The sequence below is a fragment of the Asparagus officinalis genome, chromosome 4 (genome assembly GCF_001876935.1).
Source record: "Asparagus officinalis chromosome 4, Aspof.V1, whole genome shotgun sequence".
Lineage (NCBI taxonomy): Eukaryota > Viridiplantae > Streptophyta > Magnoliopsida > Asparagales > Asparagaceae > Asparagus > Asparagus officinalis.
The window spans coordinates 110091701-110101574 of record NC_033797.1 but is presented as its reverse complement, the minus strand read 5'-3'; the positions used below and the strand labels follow the sequence as shown (position 1 = coordinate 110101574).

At 43.4% G+C, this 9874-nt stretch overlaps 1 pseudogene; it reads right to left on the bottom strand.

Moving 5' to 3' along the window:
• Positions 726-7801, bottom strand: LOC109839147 (annotated as a pseudogene).

Sequence of the window (9874 nt, the reverse complement as noted above, 5' to 3'; positions counted from 1 at the left end):
CGAACCCCGTTTCTACTGACGAGCTTCGCTTTTCTTGTTGAGCTTCGCTTTTGTTGTTGAGCTTCGCTGCTCGGCGACCCACGTTCTCAAAGTGGATCTTCACTAAACGACGAGCCTCATCTCGGATTGAGACGAGGTTCGTTTTCCTGACAATCATTCTCATATTTTGAAGTTTGGCATTTTTGAATGCCTACATACTTAAAATTATTATTGCAGTCCATTCTTAAAATCGTTTTACTAAATAAGATTTTTCGCTAGAAGTATTATTCGGGCGCTACTAATTTTTAAAAATTCTTCTTTTATCTATGCAATTACTCTACACTGTTGAGTGATCCATAAACATATTATTCCTTATACATTTTACTATTTTTGGATTTCCTGAACAATGAAAGGACCCAACTATGTATGAAGTCCTTTTGGTGTCCTAACAAGTAACAGCTACGTACTTCATATATAAAGGATGGAAATTATTCAAAACACTTTCCTCAACTCTTCCAAGAGCACTAGTTTTATATCAATTTGATATTTTGTGTTTTTTTATAAAGGACACCATGGCTTCACATACTTGTAATCTACTGTAGGCTACAAGTACCTAGTTGTTGCGGAATTTCTTTTTTTTACCCCTGCAATATGCTAATGGCAATGATGAAAAGAAACGTTTTGTATGTTGCCACTGTAGTTTAGTATGTATAGGGTAAAAGACTTTTTTAACCTTCTATGATCTTCTATGATTCTCGGTAGACTTCTAGATTCTGCAATGATGACAAATGTATATCCATGCAATCTTTGCCTTCCATCATTAAAAAACTAAATTAAATTAAATATAATTTATCTCCTATCATTTAGCTTTTTAAATCTATGTACTACATTATATGGAAATTCCTTTCAAATACTTTAGTTTAAATATTTTTCGTCTTCATATTTTTTAACCATTGTCCAATTTCGAAGTAAATTCAGAATATAAAACACGCTCTATATATCATTTTTAAGAAAAAAGAATAGGATGACGACTAGGAAAATGATTTGTATTTGGAGAAGAACAAGGACTTAGATATACTCCAACACTAACCCTGGTCCTCCAGAAAATCCAGTTAGACAATAAAAAAATTAAACGAATGAAAAGAATAATTTTTTATTCGAAACTTTAATTAGCCTTCATGAGACAGGTCTATTTTATTTACAACTTTCTGAAACCGAAAAGGGCAAAAGAAAAAAAATGAATTTCCCAAGTGAAAAGAAAAAAAAGAAATGAATTTCCCAAGTGAAAATTGAAAACCTTGGGTCTAAAAATACAGTCTCGTGGTTTCTCTGAAGAACCAATCCCCACCTGCAGCCAAGGAGACTCTTCTCCCACATTCATATCCTTGAGCTCACTCAGCTTAGCTAATTTCACCTTACTATCAATCTCATCCTCCATTATGTAATCATCAGTCTTATTAGTAACGCTACATCCTCCTCCATTTTCATTATCAATTTCTTTCTTATCCTTCACACCGCTAGTAGCTACACCCTTTTTCTTCTGATCCACCCACGGTTGCTGCAAGTACAACGCTGTCGGCACGTCGAGCGTCAACGGGCTCCCGATGTCGTGCCTTGCTGGAAGATTGAGGTCGAGCGTCTCTGATGCGTCGAACATTGGTCTTAACGTTAGCTCATGATTAGTACCGATCCGGTTGTTCTCTTCTTGATGCGTCTGTGGATGATGGTGAGGCTTCGCCATTGGATTCGGGTCATGACCTGAATTCGACGTGATCCAGTGGCACCTCTTGTGCCCTCCGAGAGCCTGACCTGATGCAAATTGCCGGTGGCATATCGAGCATTCATGCACCTTTGACTTCTTCTTCAGCGGCGTCACCGCCAGCGGGACGTTGTTAAATGGCACAATCGCCATTGCCAACACATCTTGATTCTGCTCATTTCCGATAGCTGTATCATCCTTGATTGGTGGATCGTCGATGTCATCAAGCTTTGCGGCGAAGCACCCCTTAACCTTCTTATGACTGGCCCTATGTCCGCCAAGCGCCTGATGAGAAGTGAATACTTTCTTGCAAGCTTTACACTCGAACATCCCTTTCGGTAGTGTATAATTAGCTGCTGAATGAACCATCGCCGCCTTCAATCTCTCGGCATTCGGCCGGCAGTTAGCCGCAGGATAATCTGTCGTCTCCGGTCCCTCCTCCTCGCTCTACTTCGCCGATGCACACGACTCCTCTGGCTCCACTGAAGCGAACACCGGATCGACACGAGCGGAAGAAAGTAACATAAGACAGTTAGCGAGATCCTCCTCCTCGGTAGACGGACACACGACCATCTTATTATTATAAGTCGCTCGACGTGACCGCTTCCCCTTCGTCCATCCGGCACAGCCTCCGCGATCGAAATCATCGTCGGCATCCGACAACGAGAGGAAGCTTGAATCGTTGTCCTCGGGCTCATCGTCATCGGTGCTGCACTTGCCGTGCTCGAGGAAGGATTTCCAAGAGACAAACTCCTTGCCGCAATTCTCGCACGCGCGGCAGCTTCGGAGGCGGTTCGGGTTGGTACGAAGCGCGTACATCCGCTTGTTGCTCGGCGGTCAGGATCCCCACTCCCACAACCTGCCGGATCATCGTCGCCGTCGCCTTACTTCCTTCGCCTCCGTCATCGTTGATACCGTGGGCGCGCATGTGGCCCGCAGGGCCCGACCACAGCCGAAGCCTTTGTTGCAGATCCTGCAGTAGTGTTTGTAAGTTTGCTGCTGTGTGCGTCAATGATCATAGCCATTGCAAAATAATCAATTAGTAAAAATAAACGGAGGAATTTGTTAAGATTAAAGAGGAGGTTGGGTGGTTGGTTTTGTAGTGGTGGTGCTGCTATTAGTTAGTGAGTTTGATGGTGCAAGACTAAGCTAAGTGAGGAGAGGTAGAATAGTAAATTTGAAGGGCTACAGTTGGGATGTTGGTTGTTGCGGATGACGAGAGCCCGTTGGGCTCGGTTGGAGTCCTTGGGTGACAAGTGGATGAAGGAGGAGAGAGGAGGGGTAGGCGGGTAGATCGGGGAGGCGGGTGGGTGGGGGAGACTGATACTGTGGGAGTCAAGTCAACCGGGCTAATTAATTAATAATCACAAAAAAAAAGGAATAAACGATAATTTTTTATGGAGGATAGAGAGGGGAGCTGCTCATTTGCTAGGATGGCAAGGGAAGTCAAATTAGGCAAGGAATGGGAGCGGAGAAAACTTATGGGCGAGCCATCTTGCTTGCTTCTCCTCTGATGTAAGCTGAGCCCTACAAATTAACTAAAACACACAATCCCTAACTAACTCTGTTTAGCTAATTAAGTAAACAGGTTTCTTTTAGTTTGCCCTAGAAACTCTATTATATACTCAAACTGAAGGCTAATTGAGTTTACTACAACTGTACGCGTTGGTATGTAGGATAAACCTACATTCTTTTTCCATTAAAATGTGATGATGATAGATAAAATAAAATTATTGAGGAGGACTTAGGGGACAAAATGAGGCCAAATCATCCAAAACCTGCTCCCATAACAAGTTTAATGTTTTGATTTGATCCTTGAAATTGATCAAAAGCTGGAAATCTAAATTTTGTAAGTTATTATAAATTGAGAATGAAAGAAATACAGCCTGTGGTCATGACAAAAAATTCTTTAAGATTTTAAAATTAAAATTCCTGCCATCTTATATTTGATTTGCCTATCCTAAAAGGTCATAGGCTGTCGTGTGGACAATGCAATTGTAAAAATCCCCCTCTCTATTTTCTTCACAAAATAAATGCGATATCTGGCCATTACATGGGCCGTCACATGGTACTCCTGCCGATATTGTTTAATGAAAAAGTATTTTTTTTTTTTTTTTTTTTTTTTTTTTTTTTTTTTGGGGGGGGGGGTGTCGGGGGGGTTGCCGCTAAAATGTGCTAGTTGTATAACTACATGAGGATATTTATAAATTTTTCAGAGAAATAACACTAGTAGAATACCACCAATCTAGACGGAACAAGCTAGACGGAAAAATTTTCTGTCTAGAGTTATAATCAAACTAGAAAAAATTTTTCGTCTAGGTTGATCCGTCTAGTTTGGATCAAACTAGAAAATTCCGTCTAGTTTGACAAACTAGACGAAAAATTAAACCTAGACGGAATTCTATCTATGTTGCCTGTCAACCTAGACGAATTCGTCTAGGTTGCTGTCAATCTAAAACGGAATTCCGTCTAGTGCTTAGGGCAACTCACTTCCCTAACCAGCCGCCAGGCCCCCCCTTCTCTCTCTCACTCTCCCCCCTCCCCGCCCCTTCCCCTTCCCACCCACCTCCCCCCGGCCCTCCGACCCTCCTTCCCTTCCCGACCTCCCTCCACCGGCCCCTCCTGAACCCCCCCTTCCCCTCCCCAGCCCTACTGTCCCCCCTTCTCTACTCGCTCCGACCCCCCTCCCCTCCCGACCCTCCCCCCTCTCGAGCCCCCCTTCCCCCTCCTCTCCTTGGTAGCCCCCTCCCTCCCTCCCCCCCGAGCCCCTTCCCCTCCTGACCCTCCTCCCCCCCCGAGCCCCCCCCCCTCTTGGCAGCCCCTCCCACCTTCCCCACCCTCCCCTCACCCTCACCCTACCCTCCCCTCTTCCCCCAGCTTTTTAGCCCCCCGGCAACGTGACCACGGCGTGTCAGTTGTTCATCTGCTTAAAAGGTATGATTTTTCTACTGAGCTTTATGAATTTTTAATTTTATTATTATTTATTGTTGAATTTAGTTAAAACTCTAATTTATGATAAAAAAGAATAAACGAGGTGATTCTAAAACCCTAATTCAACTTCATGTTAATTCATTTGAACAACACTAGTAATCATATTTTTTTAACACTTATAAACCTAACTCAATTAAGTTCATTTGTGCTATAAGTAGATCATATTTCACAGTAAACATCCATTTTTCTCCATATTCCAAACAATTCCATCTTCTTAATTATATTGCCCCAAAAAATGCTAGGAATAGCTGAAGCTTCAAAACGAGAAAAAAAATAGAATTTATAAGATGATAGTCCTACTGCGATTTGGAAGAATAAGATCACAAACCCTCCAAACACTAACTACATTCGGAGAGCAGACTTGAAAATTAGGGTTCGAAGAAATCCTCATACCATCCTAAATCCGAATAGATTCAACGTTACCCACTCTCAAAACCAGCTTTTATCAAGAACCTTCTTTCCCGTCATGATACTTTCGCCATATATATATGAAGATTACCCATTGAGGCTGCAGCAAATAAGAGTGACGGAAGTATTTATAGGAAAGACCCAGTTAAAGTGAGAAACACCCACTCGCAGTAAATGCCAACTTTTTTTAGCTTAGTAAAGAACTATTAAAAGCCCTTTGGTCTCACAAACCCAACCGCCATTATTATTAGAAGAACAAAGACTATCCTATGATAATCCATAGATCGTAGTGTCTATGGAGGCTAGCCACTAGCCGGTATTTCGAGATTATACATCAATCGAAGTGGCAGATGCTGATAACGGAACTCGGATCGACAACGCTGGAGCCAATATGCCCGGTAAATACAAGGCCGGTCATGCTTTGAATTCTTTGTTTGCATGTCCTCCTTGGTGAAAGAAATCAAGGAAGGTGTTGTGCCGCGAGGTTGAATGCTGCACTGAAGGCTCTGGCTCTTCAGGGAATGGTTTTATTTGAGTCAGGAAAACGTCAGAGTGGCTAAGGCTTCCTGTAATGCTTCCTTGTGTCCTTCGAAGACGTAGTAGTCGTATAGAGTTATTCTAGCCGGTATATTGGCTAACTACGACATAATATCGAAGCTTGTGTAGGTGTTCGAGGTCCCCGATTTGTCTCTCCAATCGGTTGATTAAATCGAGACTGCTTCGGGTCCTGGGCCCTCTTGGTATAACGGCTCTTCTCCTTTAGATTTTGCTAAGCTCTTTCAACTGGTGCGGGGAGTCGTGACCACCCCATTTTTGCTAATGTCTTAGAGGGATGGTTTTAGTACCTCCTGTTTAGCCAATTGATCGGAAGCACTCGTATACTTGAAAATGATATTCATTTCCACTCCTGGTACAAAGACCTCTTGCTCGTCTTCGGAGAGTGGGAAAGTAGGAATTCCTTCATCATTTTCTTTTGGAATAGTTGCAACTCCTTAACAGGACTTTCCTTTCCCCTTTGATTTCTTCTTAGATGATGACCCAGCCCATTGTTCATCTTCGATCAGATCAGGAATAGACCCAGAGAATTTTTGCTATTCGGGGTGTGTGTGCACAAGTCCTTTCTGGCGTTGTTTGTGAGAATCGTCGTTGACGTCTTCATAGCTACATTTATCACTTGCTCAGGCTGGAACCAGTTCAAAGTAACAGATCCGAGCTAATTGACATGGCATTTACACCCACTTTCTTCTCTTTGGATGATTTCACCGTAAGAACTCAAACATCGATCAACGCTTGGATTTTATCATTGAGGCGTAACATGCTTTGGTCGGATGATGCACCGACCGTTGTGGAATGCGTTGTATTTCGGGTCATTAACCTTCCTGGCATCTTCCTGATCTTGGGATTAGAGGTAACTTGTTGTTGTATTCTCCACGAGGTATTTGAAGAGACCAGGAACTTCGTCCTCCTTGAAAGAATAACTTTGAAAATTGGTCTGCAATCTTTGGTTTTGTGACCTCTGTTGCCATTGCGATTGTTGAGGTCTTTTTTGTGTTTGTTGTTGCTGTTGTGGTTGCAATTCGAATGTTTGGTTCGTATCCACGCATTCGCTTGAGCTTTCCTTTACCTCGAGGAACAAAATTCTGCTTTGGGGTATTAGCAGTCGTTTGACCTCTTTCGGCCTTCTTCCATTTGAGAAAACGTTCGGCTCGCTTCTCTCGCCATTTTCAAGTCCTTCCAAGTCTTGGACGGCACCATTTCTATAGCTTCTAGGATTATCTAGCAAAGGTTGTTGCGACAAGTCTCAAGGATAAATCTTCACTGACTGGATCTCGACAATTCATCGTTTTGTCCGAAATCTTTTAATGAAGTTTCCACCAACTCTCCGTCCTTCTGTTACTCATCGAACACGTTCCGATGGAAACTTTGGTATCGTCATCGAAGAAATTCGTAAGAAATATGTCTTCCATGTTGTCCCAACTGTTGATACTCCCTGGTTGAGGCGACGATACCAATCGAAAGCCGCTCCGTGAGAGTACTGACGGATGACCGTACTATTAAAGCGTTCATTGTAGGAGATTATCCCCAAATAGGACTTGAAATATTATCAAATGAAGGTGAGGCGAACCCTTTCCGTCGAATGGCGTGAAGTTAATCAGATTAAACTTGCTAGGTATGAGATTGACTCCCATCCCTCAGGTATGGACATGGTATTCCGGACTTCTTTATCTCCTGAGCACTCATCAACGTGTTGATTTTGCTCTCTAAGTCCCTCATCTTCTTATCCTCAATCATATCTTTCTTCGAGCGATTATGCGGGAGAAGTAACATAGTCCTCCCTTGTATTGTTTTCATCTGAGGGTCCACCCCCAGCATTGTTATCAATGGAGGATTTCCATATTATGCTCTCGTCTGCTTCGATTGCTGTCAACCTGATTAGGATTATTATGACGACTGGACTCTCACTGCTGGTTCGTAAATTAGGGTCGATAGAAATCCATCTGCCGGATCATCGTCGCCGTCGGCCTTACTTCCTTCGCCTCCGTCATCGTTGATACCGTGGGCGCGCATGTGGCCCCCGAGGGCCCGACCACAGCCGAAGCCTTTGTTGCAGATCCTGCAGTAGTGTTTGTAAGTTTGCTGCTGTTGGTCAATGATCATAGCCATTGTAAAATAATCAATTAGTAAAAATAAACGGAGGAATTTGTTAAGATTAAAGAGGAGGTTGGGTGGTTGGTTTTGTAGTGGTGGGTGCTGCTATTAGTTAGTGAGTTTGGATGGTGCAAGACTAAGCTAAGTGAGGAGAGGTAGAATAGTAAATTTGAAGGGCTACAGTTGGGATGTTGGTTGGTTGCGGATGCGAGAGCCCGTTGGGCTCGGTTGGAGTCCTTGGTGACAAGTGGATGAAGGAGGAGAGAGGAGGGTAGGCGGGTAGATCGGGGAGGCGGGTGGGTGGGGGAGACTGATACTGTGGGAGTCAAGTCAACCGGGCTAATTAATTAATTAATCACAAAAAAAAAGGAAATAAACGATAATTTTTTATGGAGGATAGAGAGGGGAGCTGCTCATTTGCTAGGATGGCAAGGGAAGTCAAATTAGGCAAGGAATGTGGAGGGAGAGAACTTATGGGCGAGCCATCTTGCTTGCTTCTCCTCTGATGTAGCTGAGCCCTACAAATTAACTAAACACACAATCCCCTAACTAACTCTGTTTAGCTAATTAAGTAACAGGTTTCTTTTAGTTTGCCCTAGAAACTGTATTACTATACTCAAACTGAAGGCTAATTGAGTTTACTACAACTGTACGCGTTGGTATGTAGGATAAACCTACATTCTTTTTCCATTAAAATGTGATGATGATAGATAAAATAAAATTATTGAGGAGGACTTAGGGGACAAAATGAGGCCAAATCATCCAATAACCTGCTCCCATAACAAGTTAATGTTTTGATTTGGATCCTTGAAATTGGATCAAAAGCTGAAATCTAAATTTTGTAAGTTATTATAAATTGAGAATGAAAGAAATACAGCCTGTGGTCATGACAAAAAATTCTTTTAAGATTTTAAAATTAAAATTCCTGCCATCTTATTTTGATTTGCCTATCCTAAAAGGTCATAGGCTGTCGTGTGGACAATGCAATGGTAAAAATCCCCCTCTCTATTTTCTTCACAAAATAAATGCGATATCTAGGCCATTACATGGGCCGTCACATGGTACTCCTGCGATATTGTTTAATGAAAAAAGTATTTTTGTTTTTTTTTCTTTTTTTTTTTGTTGGGGGGGGGGGGGGGCTCGGTGGGGGGTTGCCGCTAAATGTGCTAGTTTATAACTACATGAGGATATTTTATAAATTTTTCAGAGAAATAACACTAGTAGAAATACCACCAATCTAGACGGAACAAGCTAGACGGAAAAATTTTCTGTCTAGGTTATATCAAACTAGAAAGAAATTTTTCGTCTAGGTTGATCCGTCTAGTTTGGATCAAACTAGAAAAATTCCGTCTAGTTTGACAAACTAGACGAAAAATTCAACCTAGACGGAATTCCTGTCTTAGCCGTGCCTGTCAATCTAACGAATTCCGTCTAGGTTGCTTAGCGGCAACTCACTTCCCTAACCCAGCCGCCAGGCCCCCCTTCTCTCTCTCACTCTCCCCCCTCCCCCCGCCCCTTCCCTTCCCGACCCCCTCCCCCCGCGCCTCTCCCGACCCTCCTTCCCCTTCCCGACCTCCCTCCACCGGCCCCTCCTGAACCCCCCTTCCCCTCCCCCAGCCCTACTGTCCCCCTTCTCTACTCGCTCCCGACCCTCCCTCCCCCTCCGACCCTCCTCCCCTCTCGCAGCCCCCCTTCCCTCCTCTCCTTGGTAGCCCCCTCCCTCCCTTCCCCTCCCGAGCCCCTTCCCCTCCTGACCCCTCCCCCCCCTCCGAGCCCCCTCCCCCCCTTGGCAGCCCCCTCCCACCTTCCCCACCCTCCCCTCACCCTCACCCTACCCCTCCCCTCTTCCCCAGCTTTCTAGAGGCCAACGTGACCACACGGCGTACGCAGTTACTCCGTGCTCAGTTGTTCATCTGCTTAAAAGGTATGATTTTTCTACTGAGCTTTAGAATTTTTAATTTTATTATTATTTATTGTTGAATTTAGTTTAAAACTCTAATTTATGATAAAAAAGATAAACGAGTTGAATTCTAAAAACCCTAATTCAACTACATGTTAATTCATTTGAACAACACTAGTAATCATATT